Source organism: Protopterus annectens, chromosome 3.part1 (assembly GCF_019279795.1).
Source record: "Protopterus annectens isolate FY-2018-M chromosome 3.part1, PAN1.0, whole genome shotgun sequence".
Taxonomy (NCBI): Eukaryota; Metazoa; Chordata; order Ceratodontiformes; family Protopteridae; genus Protopterus; species Protopterus annectens.
Window position 1 is genome coordinate 1,257,747,077 of NC_056732.1, and position 16,539 is coordinate 1,257,763,615.

Here is a 16,539-nt window from a genome sequence, read left to right on the forward strand (position 1 = left end):
GTAATAAATAAGGATCACAATACAAATTGGATAAATAAACACATACCCAAGTAGTCTGTCAGCAGTGCAAGTGTAAGCCAAATAACATCCCAGACAAGTAAATGCAGATCTAAGAATGTTAGATAACTCCAGCAAAGGCCAGAACCAAATCTCTGACCATGCACGTGAAATGCAAGCTACCAATCACAGTGCCTAACAGCAGTACTACAAAAGCTGCAAAATGGCTGCTAAATGTACAAGTATGCATACACAACCCAAGCAAATGTGTAATGGAATGCATATATGTGACACACATATGCCATGTCAAAGGCAGACCCCAGGTGTAGGCGTATATGTATGACTATCAGTGACCTAGATAGGACATACATGGAAGCAATGTCAATACACATACATACATCAATGACATGGGAGAATATTTGCAAAAATCTAACACTACATCTTAAAAATACATCAGATTGTGCACATGAATTTCAACTACATTAACAAACAAGTATAATGAGAACAAGACTGTATTGCAAGCAGTAGCCAGCGACTTGTGTGTGGATGTCCTGCATCTGTAAGATGGCCATACATTTGGCACATGTAGACCATGTAACAAAATAGTACATGACAATGATCAATAACTGCAACAATGGTAAATGTATCTACAAAATATAATATGGAAATATGAAGGTGGAAAGGAGGTGGGCAACCTGAGCCCACAATCAAGGAAAAGCAGGATAAAGTAAGTTGACACACTGCAAATGCATGTGTACAGCACACAGGGTGCTGTAGAAGCCAACCCAAAATATATTTAAGCAAATTGCAAATGTATGTCACATGGGCAGAATGATTACTGATGTCTGCAGAAATGGGTATGTATAAATCACACACGCACACAGTAATGTGCAATCATATAACATCAACAGGCACAGGTAAGCAAGATAAGAATTTCAATCGCATAAACATATACTGTCATGTAAACGCTGGATAAACAACCTCAGGTATATGTCACGTACCCTGCTCAATAGTGAGCACAGGACACTCCTGTGAGCATCATTACAGCATGTCAGTGGCAAGTCAGGGAATGATTACATGTCAAAGGTACAATTGTGTGTCAGTATGTTTCCCACTATGTGCGGAGACATGTACAATCAGTTAATTAGTACAACTATTTGTAGACGGTATGAACTTATGTGAATAAGTATTGGATGTGGAAATATAACATACAGTAAATGTGACACAATGTACTGTTATAGAATGAATTATCTCTACCACTATGTATACATTAATGCTATATTTGTGTTTGATGCAGTCAGAAAAGAAGGACTTCCCATATCTTTGGCAAACCTGCATATGACCCCACATGGCATCAACATTGCCAACATATAGTGCACAACACCACATCATGCCAGTGGGATATCATGACAACTATCATACAAAACACAAGGGAAATAACATGTCCTTCTGTTGCACATACATGATATGGCAATAGTGCTGGACTATGAACAACATATTGTCTGCCATTTCCCTTCAGTAAAACATGTTTACAGACTATGTCTTGCAGCACTAACTGCAAGTTAACTGCCACAATTCATGGACAGCTGAAAGGTGAAGGAAAGTGTAATGTGTTAATGTGTGTCATGCACACATTGAAACATAATTAAATATCATGCAACAATAACACATAAGCATGTCAGCTACATGGTAAGCATGTACAAAAGTGCATATACAGTCCAGTCAGTTATTTTGCAATCAGCATGTTGGCAGCATAACACAACTGTAGCACACAAACAATACTTATGGACCTGAGGGATCAGGCTGATGGTGGTGAGCTTCACAAATGATTGCATAGGCTATCTTCCTGAATAAGCTGTGCACAGCCTGTGCCGTACCCTAGCAGAAGTTCCACATCTCGTCCCTCATCTGTGTTCAAAACAAATCAGTCACAACCTCATCAATCTCCTCCTGATAATCATCTCGTTCTGGTCCTACTGTCATCTCCTTTGTGGTGCAGCAGGCATGCTGGCTTAGGCAGGTGCAAGTCCAGCTTCCTCCTCCTCCTCCTCATAATCATCATCACCATCATTATCTGAGGACTCTGGCAATGGCCTAGCATGTGCTTGTCATCTGTGTCTGATCGGCGGTTATCCACATATCCCATGCTCTGTCAAGATGAACTGCAAAACATGGCAGAAATGAAAAGTAAATGTCTTTCACGCAGTACATTTTCATGAAGATCATATCTGCCCCTAATATGAAACTGATGTGCATATCTGCAATCTAACATAATTAACATACCATCAAAGACAAATATGAGCATATATCAAACTTCTTATTTAAAACACAGTTCAATTTTAAATGGTGAAAATATTAGCAAATAGAATTACAATCAACACAATTGTTACTAGAGAATGGCTCATAATCCACACAACACCTTCCATATCAAACTTTATCTATAGTTATGGGCAGGACTAATAACAGAACATGTCAGGGAGAATGTATCCATCACCAATGTGAGCAGTTCTATCGAGGTCATGCAATGGCATGCATAACACAGCTTGCCAGTGGGAATTATGACATCACCTGAACATTTGAATACTAGCCAGCACAAAGCATGGCAAACACATGCAAAGCAAGCACATGTAACATATCCAGCATTTCAATGGAATCATGCCTGACACTGCCTCATGCCACGTTAACATAACTGAACTTTGATAAAATAAAAGCTTGTAAGCAGCAACATAACATTATTATTGGGGCCTGTACTATTTAATAATGTTATCTGCCTCAGTAAACTGTTCATCTGAGTGTATGGCAGTATGTCATTACTTCCTTTCTTTTTCCATTGCATGTGTTCCTTGAACAGTTATGTCTATGTTTGACTGTGCACACAGCTTACCTTGACCTGGCTAAGGCTTTTAATACAATACTCCACTCAGGCATTATAGACAAGCTCACTAAATTAGATATAAACCATTTATCACCCACTGGATAGCTAGCTGCCTCACTGATAGGACCCAGGAGGTCTAAATAGGTGAGTCCAGTGACTAGTGAAGTCCCCCAGCACTCGGGACTGGGCCCACTTCTTTTTTGTCATGTATTTCTCTGAAGTGGAAGCAAACACTGAAGATTTATGGGTGTCTAAGTTTACAGATGATTGCAAGCTAGGGGTTGTCATCGATTCCCATACAGACAAAAGCATTCTTCAAAAAGGCCTATCTCTGCCTAACAAATTGTGCCAAAGCCATGGTCTTAAACTCAATGCTAAGAAATGCAAGATTGTACCCTTGGAAAGTCAACTATCCTGGCTAATAACCTTGTTGATAATATGCCTCAAGAGTCAATCCAATGGTCAGGGATCTGAGTATGCATGTAGACCGTATCTTTATGTTTGACAAGCACATGTCCACAGTGGTGAGGAAATCCTTTTATGTTGTGTAACTTATACATAAGGGCATGGTATCTAGGTCCAAAGAGGTCATTATCCCACTGTAGTCTGCCCCTACCACATCAATCATAGAGTACAATGCTACCTTCAGTATGTACCTAACCAGGCATATGCGGCAACTACAAATACATCATTGGTTCATTACAAAAAAATACAAGGCATAACAAACCTGCCTTACACAGAGCACCTTAAAGGCCTTTCCCTCTACTAAATCTGATAACGATTGCTGAGGGGTGATCTATGCCTGGCTTACAAGACATCGGCAACCCCCATGGCTATGAATCCCCTGCATATTCGTAAATCAAAGAGTACCAGAAATATAAAGTCTAAGGACCAGAATTTTGTCTGTGACATAAACAGAACACGCTGGAGAGACAAATATGTGTCCCAGAGACTGCACCTCCTTTGAACAGGCTTCCTCTCCATGTAAAGATAATTTCATCAGTTACCCGGTTTAAGCACAACCTAAACCACTGGATGCAGAATAGGAGATTTTCACCATGCGTGGCATCCACGCCCATTATGCACAGAGGTACCTATAAATGTCTGATCCTCAATGTCCTACTTGGATACAGGATGTCATTATTCTTTCATGAAAACTTGACTAGGCTTAGAAAGGCTCTCAGGCCATTGGCCTAGTAACACTCTATGAATCTAGGAATCTATAAATTGGAGTCTCTGCATGTAAAAGGTCATGTGAAAAGCCACCAACTGAGGTTGTTAAATGAGGACAAAGTGAGATGACGATATTATGGAAACTAGGCAAGCCATAAGACAGACATCTGAGTCAGGCAGCATGATAATTGACTGAACACACATCTATATGATGAATATAATAGTAATGCCAATTTAAATAACAAAACAACCTTTAAGTGCCATTGGTATTATGGGACTAATTAGTAGCCAAACTTAGGATCGACAAAGTGTAGGGTACCCAAGTAAAAAAACTAAGTCATGAAGTCAAATGATTCATGATATCCCAGTACAAAATAGGAATCAGTAAATCATGGCTAGCTCTGGTGTAAAAGCCCATATTTGCTTAATAAAGATAATCCTTAAAAGGGCGTTTTAACCCTTATATTGGCAAGAAAAACTATACAAGTCCCAAATAGTTGGATTTTCAGTCATGAAAGGTGTCCTTAGAAGGATGTTGAATGTTAATAATAAATTAATGTTAGGACTTATATTGCCAAAACATTCATCCTTATAAGGACGTGCTGTAGCCTTATTTTAGTGATCCCTTCATTCCTTGAAAGTAAAAGAAGAAAAAAGGTAACTCAAATAAAAAGAGTCTGGAGACTGTAGTTCTTTTTGGTAGATTTATTGACAGATGAGGGCTGTTTTCATCAATGAATCAGCATTGGTACTGTACTACTATTTATTACAACCATTTAAATCCATAGAAATTTCTTTGTTGTGATCCACTGTTAAAATCCTTGTATATACCTTATTATGGTTAGATAGCATGTCTGTGACTTCTGAAGATAGGTTTGTGGGGAATACGCATATCCTGTGTGAGCGGTCATCTCTATTTCTACCATCTTATCACATGCAAATCATTTATACTTTGTTTTTGCGCATTTTTTTGTATTATTGGTTAACAGATCTTAATGAACCTAGATTGGTGTTATGGCTAATGTCATAGTAGCCCGTGAGTTTATAGTCAGTCCCATCGCCTTGTACCCTAGATTTAGGTTGTCACTTAGGCTAGAGGTGAGCAGCCTGTAGGGTTATGGGATCTAAATAATTTTATGTTTTATATCTAAGTAATCAGTTGTTATAATTGTGAGGAGTTTTCTGGGGGATAACAGGTAACACAGTTACTTTAAATTAAAAACATTAATTACTGAATTACAATAAAGTCACAAAAATTACAGTTTATAATTTGTCTAAAGCTTCATGGGTACTAACCATTGTGGAGAGAGTGAGGGTGCAGCCTTATTGTTATAATTTTAAAAATGAGATAAAACTTGGCCATCCATGGTGTCCATGGGAGTATTATTCCACGTGGTTTGAAGGTTGGCTAGAGCATGCCGGTAGTTTTGAAACAACAGGCTAGAAAATCCCACAGATAAAATCCAAGTGGAAGAATCCCCAGTTCTTTGAAAATTAAATCTTTATAATTAAGTTTAGAGACTTATTCTATAATCTTATTAAGTTATGAATTATAAAGGTTTAATCTGGCTAGCGTGTCAGTGAATTTTCAAGATACTTTTGTGGGGGTTAAACACATCACTTGTGAGGGGTTGTCTCTCTTTTTACTGTCCTATCAAATGTAATTCAATTATGAGTCATTTTTACAACACGGGGGAATGTATATACTCCCATTTCACTGACATTTAAGACATAGACTTGTTGTGGGTTTTCCTTAACCTGTGACTTGCTTGTGATAAAAAGAATTAGTGTAACATATAGTGCTGATTGTTAGAATTCTGATAGTCATGTAGAAAGTGGTGCTGTGGTGTTTCTAAATGAGGGTTTTTCTATTTACATTTTTATGGGAAGTATCTAAAGTAATTTGGCGAATATTTTGTGCATTCCCAGCAGTAGTGGCAGCGTGTAGAGGCAAGTTAAAAGAATATGCTCTTTTTCCCACTGTAGTGTGATCCTGGAGTTAGTATATATAATTGGGGGGAGGGGGTGAGGGGCACAGTTTGCTTGTACATTGTCCTGTTTCTATTGCAGGTTAGTAAGTAGTTTTTAAGTTCTGGAAAGGATTAGTTATTGGTGTTCTAAGTGTGCTTGTCTATGGTTTAAGATTTAGTATGTTGAAATGCTGCATTGTAAGCTGTCTGTCAAATGGGAGTCAGTCAAATGAGTTTTAGGTCAAATGAAATTTAGGTCAAATGGGTGTCAGTCAAATGAGATTTAGGCCATCTGAAGTAGACCCGTATACATACATGCATATATATATATATATATATATATATATATATATATATATATATATATATATATATTCACTTCAGAAGCTTGAAATACTGAAATTTCGAATTTCAGTATCTCGAGCCCAAGAGGTCGAATCCACAAAACCACGAAAACTCAAAACCGCGAAATTCAAAATCTTGCACACCAGAGAGTTTGAATTTTGTGGTACTACTGCACACACACACACACACACACACACCATTCTCCCCACACACACACATAACCTCTCTACTACATGAAAGCAGGGGGGCAAGCCCCCCCCTGCACCCCCCATGTGGGGGGCTGTGCCCACCACACCCCCCCTACTTAATATTCTCACTCTGAGGTTGCACTACATACAAACACATACAAAACACCACCACAAAAGCTACATTCTCCTCACACACACACACACACACACATCACAGCAACAAAACACACTGACACACACCACAGCCCCTACCCAAAACCCTTAACAGACACACACACTTACCTGAATACATAACCACAGTGAAAGTTCAGAAGTGTGAAATTCAAAACCTCTGGTATTCGAGGCTTTGAATTTCGCACTTCTGAACTTTTGCTGTTCTGTGGATTCGACTTCTTGGGCTTGAGATACTGAAATTAGATATTTCAGTATTTCGAGCTTCTGAAGTGAATCCATATAGATATATATATATATATATATATATATATATATATATATATATATATATATATATATATGGGTCTACCTCAAATTAAAGAAAACCCACTTAACCAAAGACAAAATCACTGAGACGAGATGTCTGAAACCTGATTTTAACAAATGACTGTATTGCTGACACATTTCTCAGGGTAAGTATCCAGTTGAACAACCAGGAACCAGAAGACCACCAAAAAATCAAAAAGGAGAACGAAGTCCAAGCTGAAAAAGGAATTTATTGCAAACGAACACCAAACACAATGATTTACCTAGGTTTCGTCCTTACACACGGACTTCTTCAGAATACTAAAGCCTGCATAACGCCACTCATTATATAAGAAAAAATACACACATAACAATTTAATTAATTGATTACAATAATTGAATAACAATCTGTTAACTATTAAAATAGTTTTTATACAATGTTCCCAAAGCAAACATATTAAAATACCTAATACTAAACTGTAATACAATCAATAAGGAATAAAAACAAAAAAAAACATGTTATAAAATTGAAAAGTAAATGCTAAATGTACAACACCAAATACGTTAATTAATTATGTATGTACGTGTATATAAATGTATTAACCCTTACCTGTGATATGTTTAAGCTTAAGCACGGGCTTGATGGTGCAATAATCATTAAGACCAGGGAAATTTGGTGCATTCAATCTCATTTGCCATTTTAATTCACTTAAATCCAAGTGTACATCTAAAATCCTACCCTGTTGGTCACAATTAATCTGTTGCAAGACACAAAATTTAAAAGAGTGTCCAGTGTGACCAGCAATATGTCTAGCTAAAGCATTGGTAGGCTTAAGATGTTTAATATCTAAAAGATGTTCCCTAATCCTCTCCCTAAAAAGCCTACACGTTTTGCCCACGTAAAAGGCCATACAATCTTGACATTTGGCAAGACAGACCACATTCTTGGTATAAGAATCAAAGTGTCCCATGATAAAAATGTGGTAATCATTCACAACTAAATTACGACCTGTCAGTAAAATGTGGGAACATATGGAGCACCTTCCACATTTGAAATTATCAAGTACCCTACTTGTGGAAACACCTTTGGAAAGGGGACATCTTTCAAAAATGTCTTTAAATGATAAATCTTTCCTATAAATAAATCTAGGTTTCTTATCAAATTTGGGTCCAACATTTTTATCCAATTGTAAAATGCCCCAGTTCTTACCAACCATCCGTGTAATCCAATCAGAATCCCCATTATAGGTCAAAATAAACATTAATGGTGAATTCCCTAAAAGGTGTGGTGTAGCGGGCACTACACAAGATGTGATGGCACTATCAGAATTGAGAATAGACTTGTAAAAACCACTGTCCCTTTTGTTTTTGACCTCATTAAACAATTCCAAACATAAATTTTGAGGATAACCTCTATTCAAAAATAAAGAAATCATAAAATTTAATTCATCCACAAATTATTTTTCATCACTAACCATCCTGGCTGCTCTGACCATTTGGCCTTTGACAATAGCCCTTTTCTGATGGTTAGGATGCCAACTGTTGTACTGGAGGTATGAGTTCGAAAAAGTAGATTTCCTATAAATGTTAGATTTAATCTTATCATGTGCCCTATCAATAGTAAGTCTAACGTCCAAATACGTAATAGTATCCGAATTATATTCATGCGTGAACTTTAAAAACCATACAGTATTATTGATATATTCAATGAAGGCATGCAGGATGAGCAAATCCCCCTCCCAAATAATGAAAATATCATCCAAATATTGTGTGTATGCTTTAATATACTTACTAAATTCACTAGTGAATAAAAAAGGACAAAACCTAGGTAAATTGTTGTGTTTGGTGTTCGTTTGCAATAAATTCTTTTTTCAGCTTGGACTTCATTCTCCTTTTTGATTTTTAAGTATCCAGTTGGCCAACATGGGGAAATTTGCACTTTTCCCACTGTAGTGTGATCTCAGAGTTGGTATATTTAGATAAGTGGTAGGGTGGAGATAGTCTGGTGTGCTTCTTCATGAAATGTTGATCGACTGGATACTTACCCTGAGAAAAGTTTTGGTAATACGGTCATTCATTAAAACCAGGTTTCAGACATCTCGTCTCAGTGATTTCATTTTTGGGTAAGTGGTCTTTCATTAATTTGAAGTAGACCCATATATATATATATATATATATATATATATATATATATATATATATATATATATATATATATATATATATATATATATATATATATATATTGTTGGTCATCCAGTGAAGGCTAATGAAGGTCGATGTTATGGCTAACGCCATAGTATCTCATGAGTTTTTAGTCAGTCCTATCACTCTGTACCCTAGTTTTGGGTTATCTCGTAGGCTAGAGGTGAGTGCCCTGTGGGGTTATGGCATCAATATCAATTTATGTTTTCTATCTGAAAAATCAGTTGTTATGATTGTGGGGAGTTTTTTGGAGGATTATGGGTTACACGGTTATTTAAAAATAAACAATAAAACAAGACAAAGTTGCAACAATTAAAGTTTAAAGGTTGTCTAAAACTTAATGATAAAAAAACACCATGTGGAGGTTGCAGGCTTATGTTTATAACTTTAAATATTTTAAAAAAGAAAACCTTGGTCATACGCGGTGTCCAAGTGGAGTGAAATATTTCACATGGCTTTCAGGTTGTTTAGAGCACACTAATATTCTTGAAAATATGGGTTAGAAAATCCTAAAGATAAAATTCCAGTGGAAAAAGCACAAATCTTCTTCAAGTTTAACCTTTATAATTATATTGTGAAACCTATTCTATACTCATATAAAGGATCCAAATGGTAATATTGTATATGAAACTTTTAAATAATTTTAAATAATTTATGTAGGGAGAACTGCATCTTCAGGTTTAATTGTCTTGGATTTGCAGGTTTAGGTGATCAGAGCATTTCCTAGTTGTGGGTTATCTACCAGGCTAGTGGAGAGCCCAGTGTGGTTATAGGATCTAACACATCCAATGTTACAATTGTGGGGAGTCTCAGGGGGATTATGGGTACCTTTAAACATAACTATTTAGTAATAATAATCAAATAATATAAATATATATAAAAACACCAATAAAATTAAACCGTGTTTAAAGTGATGAGGAAGGCACAGGATGAAGAGAGACTTATTAGAATCTCTTTCACTGTAAAATAACTTTATACATTTCTGTAATAATGTGGTTAGCTTTGGGTCAGAAATGGTATCTGTGTGTGGCTTCAAATCCTCCATGAGGTTATTTACTAAGGGGGTTGTAATAATCTGTTATATTAAATTAAACTACAACAACTGTCTTTCGGCTTTTCCCGGTTAGGGGTCGCCACAGCGGAACTCCGGTCCGCTAATGATTGGTAGTCAATTTTTATGTGCTGGCTTGCTGGGCCTAACGCACAACCTTCAACGAAGGAACACCCATCCACGCATGTCGACACACAGAAGACGTTCTAACTGAGAATCAAACGGGCAACATCTAACTGTGAGGTAACAACGCTACCGCAGCACCACCACCTTATATTAAAATTGTTCTATTAATATTAGGGGAACTTTTATTAGGTCTTAGTACTGGTTATGATTTAATAAAATGCTTATGGTCATTTTTTTTCTTTTATTGTAATGTTTTTAATACAGTAGGTACCTGCATTGGCTTCCACTAGGGTAGCTATAGAGTATCTCATGGATACTGAAGAGGTTAAGCCGTAAAGTCCTCTGGAAATGGGTTCTTCATTAAGTTAGGGGGATCACCCCAAAAACATGTAAGGGGTTTATTGTACTGCTGCGTATTAATGTTGTTAATTTTACCACAACTATATGGTCTTAGTTTCATAGGTTCATAGGTTCATAAGTAGGTACTAGGCTATCGGCCCAAGGGCCTACGTAAGCTTAGCCAGCAAGGTTCTATAGCTTATGCCACCCAAGAAAGTTATTTTCCTGGGCCACTGTCCAGCAGAGACACAGAAGTGATCCCCAGGGTATATTTCCTATTTCCCATCCACTCATCAAGATTTTTCTTGAAGAGTGCTAATGAAGAACTTTGCTTGACATAGATGGGTAGCTTGTTCCAGAGTATAAGAAGTCTCTGAGACAGGAATCTATCCCTCCAGCATGTCCTGTTTATAGTGGTGACAAGGTTTAGGTCCCTAGAGCATGTAGCTCGGAGGGATTGGGATTTCTTTAGGTGTAGCATGTCCAACAGCTCTGAGTTTGACATAGCTTTATATGTCAGGCAGAGATCACCTCGGAGTAGGCAATATGTTACGGAGTAAAGCTGGAATTTTTTGAGGCGGCCAGTGTAGGGCATTTGTTTGAGGCCAGTAATCCTCTTTGTGAGGCACTTCTGTGGCCTTTCCAGCTGCTGCAGATGTCTTGTGAGGTACATTCCAAAAGGGGCGTTGTACTCTATAATGGGTCTAATGAGTGATGAGTAGAGGGGAACAATGACCTCTTTTTTCCTGGATGAGAACCCTTTTATGATGAGGTGTGCCACGTAGAAGGACTTCCTGACTACTGTGGTGATGTGACTATCAAAGGAGAGTCTACTGTCCACCTGGATCCCAAGGTCTCTTATCATGCATTCAGTGTTAAGTAGATTTCTGCCTATGTGGTAGTTCATGGGTACAGAGTTTTTACCAAAGGGGATGACACTGCACTTTTTGGCATTGAGCTTGAGGCCATGGCTCTGACACCAGGCATCTGTCTCAGTGAGGCCCTTCTGTAGGATGTCCACATCATTTGGGGACTTGACTATGGCTCCTAGTTTGCAGTCATCTGTGAACTTTGTTAGCCAGAGGCCTTCTGTGTTAGCCTGTACTTCAGAGAAGTAGATACCAAACAGGAGAGGTCCCAGAACGGAACCCTTTGGTACTCCACTTGTCACTGCTTTGAGGTCAGATTTGGAGTCTGCAACATTTACAGTGTGGGTTCTGTCAGTGAGCCAGTTGACAACCCATCTTGTGATGTAGGATTTTAAACCTAGTTTAGTGAGTTTAGCTATAATTCCAGAATGGGGGATGGTGTTGAAAGCCTTGGCGAGGTCAAGATAAGCTGTGTGAACCACTTTACCCTCATCCACGGCTTTAGTGACTGCCTCAAAGATGTCAATCAGGTTCAGGAGGCATGATCTGCCTTTCACAAACCTGAACTGGGTGGGATCCAGAGTTTGGAGGTTACCAATGTCTTTGTTTATGATTTCCATGATGATACATTCCATGGCCTTGCAGACCAGGCTTGTCAGACTAATAGGTCGATAGTTCCCGGGATCAGTAGTGGCTCCCCCTTTGTGGAATAGGATAACTGTTGCTGTGCACCATTCAGTGGGCACAAAGCCTGATGCATGGCTATTATTAAACATGGTGCTTAAGTGGGGAGCCAGTTCGTTCTGAGGTTCGTGTAAAACGTAGCCTGGGATGTTGACTGGTCCATGGATGCTGTGTTTTTGGCTTTAGAGAGTGCAGCTTTTACCTGCGTAGTTGTGATTACAGGGACTCTGCATTCTTCCTGTATAGATATGGGCCCTTTAGGGGGTGAGAGGGGGGTAAAGTTAGCACTGAACCTATTTGCCAGGATGTTGGCAATATCAGTTGGTTCTGTAATTTTCGTGCCTTTGTGCTGTAACTCAGAGCAGATCTGGGTGTTGCCATCTAGATTCTTGACATAGCTATAGAATGCTTTGTGGTTGTCCTTGGATTTAGTGGCGATTTTGTTTTCATAGCTAGCTTTGGAGGATCTTATAAGGGATCTCAGCTTCTTACTAAGGCTGACCAGGGAGCTCCTCCACTCATGGGATTTTACTCTCTTTTGCAACAGTTTCTTGCTTCTGTTGTACAGTTTGTTTATGGCAGGAGACCACCAGATTGGCTTCCTTTTTTTGGAGGATAGTGTCTTGGTTCTGTTTGGGATAGCATGATCCATGCACTCGTGTAAGTGCTTATAGAGTGCATTCATGTAAGATTCAGCAGTTGTAACTGTATTGCCCATCTGCATGGGTGTCATGAAGTTCACCACTTCTGTCTTAAGAAGCATGAAGTTGGCTTTGGAGAAATTTTTTACTGTGGTTTTCTTAATGGGGGGTGGGGGCAGGATGCGGATATCAAGGGTGATAAGCTTATGGTCGGATCGGACCAACGAGAAGTTGACTTCAGGTGTAAAACACCGGTCACTCATATTGGTAATAACTAGGTCTAGGATATTGTTGCCCCTGGTGGGGGTGTGGATAAGTTGATCTAGGGCATTGGAGTTTATGAATTCCAGAAAGCGTTGAGCTAAGGAGTTGGTACATGAGTAGTTTTCCCAGTTAATGGTTGGGTAGTTGAAGTTGCCCATTATTAGGGTGTTTGGTTGAACCCTAATATTTTCCAGTACATCAAGAAAAGAGGAGTGGGAATCCTGGGGCATGGTGGGGGATCTGTAGCAAGCTACAATTTGGATTGCAGTTTCCTCATCTCTATGCTGTTAGTTTTGAACCATCCCTAACCATCATATTATATATTTGTGTTTAATCAGATAGAAGATAAATACATTAATAAAAAAATACAAATACAAATAACAATACAAATAAAAATAGAAAAAAGTAAAAAAAATCTTTAACAAAACCTTCAATACCAAACAATTTTAGGGTCACAATTTTCTAAGGGCTTATAAAATATGGAAAATACAGGAATTAAGTAAGTCCAGAAACATTTTTTTTAAATGGAAGGTCTATGAGTTGGCCATCACTATGCCCCCTACTGTTTGGTATCTGTTTTTCAGAAGTCCAGGTGAAAATAGATGGCCTATGGCTTAACAAGTTTGCTGATGACTGAAAACTGGGTGTAATCATCCAATCCCCCAAAAATGTCAACATTATACAAAATGGGCTTACACAGGCAAATGATTGGTGTCAAAGCCACGGGCTTAAACTAAGCATAAAAAAATGCATTATCATCCCCTTTGGCAAAGGAGAAACCCCTGCTAATTACAACATTAATAATACCCCCTAAGTTCAAACAAAGTGATGAGAGATTTAGGAATGTAAGTTGATAGCAGTCTTAATTTTGATCATCAGTTATCCACAGTAGTAAGGAAGGCCTTCTATATTGCACACCTCATAAGCAAAGGTACAGCAACCAAAGCTAAGAAGGTTATAACTCCCCTGTACTTGGCTCTCATCAGACCAGTAATAGAGTACAATGCTCCCTTCTGTATGTACCTCACCAGACATCTGCAGCAACTGGAGAGACCGCAGAGGATTCTCACCAAGAAAAGTCAGTGCCTACAATACATGACCTACATGGACAGACTGAAGGCCCTATCACTTTACTCACTCTTGTATAGACTGCTGAGAGGTGACTTGTGCCTGGACTACTGAGCAGTCTCAGTCCCCGCCTTGATGAAGCTGCTGCACATCCACAAATGCAATGGGACAAGATTCACTCACTCTTGGGATCTTAACCCTGCCTGCGATATTAACAGGACATGCTGGAGAGACAGCTATGTCTCCCAGAGGTTGCCACTCCTCTGGTACAAACTCCCAAGTCATGTAAAACAGAGCTCCTCAATGACCCTATTTAAGTGTAACTAGAAAACTGGATGGAAAACCATAAATGTACACTAGGGCTTTCCCCTATGTCCCTCTTAGATAGGTGCAGCCAGTGCTGATCTAAGATGTGCATTCAAACATAGACTATATATCTTAGTCCGTGAGGGAACAAGGTTATAACATTGCTTGGCCTGAAGAGGCCTTAGAGCCAATAGCTTAATAACCTCCTGTGATTCTATGGTCCTATGAATCATGGCTTTTCTCTCTGTGACAGAAAGTTGGAGCAGACTATCCATTTTGAAAATTATATTGTCTCCATTGCCCTACATTGAGTATAAAGTAGACAAGGCTGGGATGGATGGAGCTAACCTATTTATATGAGAGTGCCTGATCCTTTGGCTCAGAGCAGCCTAGTTTAAAAAAAGTGCACTTTTAACAATAAAAAATCAAAAATTATTTTTTAAAGATCTTTTAATGCTTCCTACATTTCTGGAGAATTAGTTGGCTGAGCAGACAACTTACTATACACAATAATAGATCCAACTACCAAACAACTATAAACTCTGCTGGGTAATATAATAAATGAACTAACAGAAATCATCAGCAGAGTATCAAACGACCCTGCAGAACTCAAAGCCCTTACAGCTAAGAACAAAAAGGATATTCATGTATGGGTGGTAAGGCTGCTTTTTATTCATAATGCTGCATCGAAACTCAGGAATCTCAGGTTCACAGAAGAAAGCAGCAGATCATCATTAGATTGTTGCAGTAAACGCAGATGAGTTAGAGAAATGCCAGCATTAGAACAACCTTTGGTAAGCGGAATTGAAAGAGAGCACTAAAGATTCAGAACCAACTGTCTTTCTTCAAGTACAGATACCCAAATCACTGAACTGAGTGCAACAGGCAACTGTGGAAAGAGCACACAGATCACTGAGACAACCCATCTTCATGCTTCTGAGGCAGATTATTGTTAAAATGCTAATATTTTTCTGACGGCATCTCAGTATTATTGGTAGCAATAGGGGGAAAGAATTTCTGTTAGTGGTGCAGAATATTCCAAGACTTTTCATCAGAGGCAATGAATAAATGAATGTCATTTGTAAAGTTTCTTTAGTAAATAGTTTATGTTACCCACAGTCTATAAGTTTCCTACCACACTCTACATGAAGTGGAAAAATTAGAAAAAAAAATATTTGAATTCTCCAGATGCTGTACTGATCATTTTACAGAAAAATGTATTTACTGTGGGAGTTCCAAATAATATTCTAGTTCTAACAGAAGTGACAGAGACAGCAATGCCTTTCATTTCTGAAATCCAGCTCATTCACCCCAGGATTCCTCTGGGCCCTGATAAATTGTCAGTACTGCCAGGATCATCTGAAGGATTAGCCCCAATCATTCTGATGCGGTGCACACCAGCAGGAGAAGTCCAGAATCTTTACCAGTTAATGGAAGTGAATCAACAGCTGTTTCCAGTAACAACAGAACCCAAATATGAAGTACTTTGTCAATTCACAACAAAAGTAGGTCTGCAATAATATTCACTAGAACATGAAAAAGAGAAGAGCCAAGACCCAACACCAAACAGCCCTGTATCCAAATTGATGCACTGTTTCTTCATGGAGAGCTTAAAAAACTGAAGAAAACACTCAGGAAAAATGTGGGTAACTGGATGGCAGTCTAAACTGCTTTTCCTAGGTTCATAGGTTCATAGGTAAGTACTAGGCTATCTGCCCAAGGGCATTTATAAGCCTAGACAGAATGTGTTGGCTTTCTCCACCCCCCCTTAGATTAGTTCCCTCTGCCTCTATCCAGCAGAGCCACTGCAGTGATCCCCAGGGTAAATTTTCTGTTTCCCATCCACCCGTCAAGATTTGTTTTGAAGAGTGTTAGTGAGGGGCTCTGCCTGATGTATATTAGAATCCTGTTCCAAAGCATGGGGAGTCTCTGGGATAGGAATCTATCCCTCCAGCATGTCCTATTTATCGTTGTGGTGA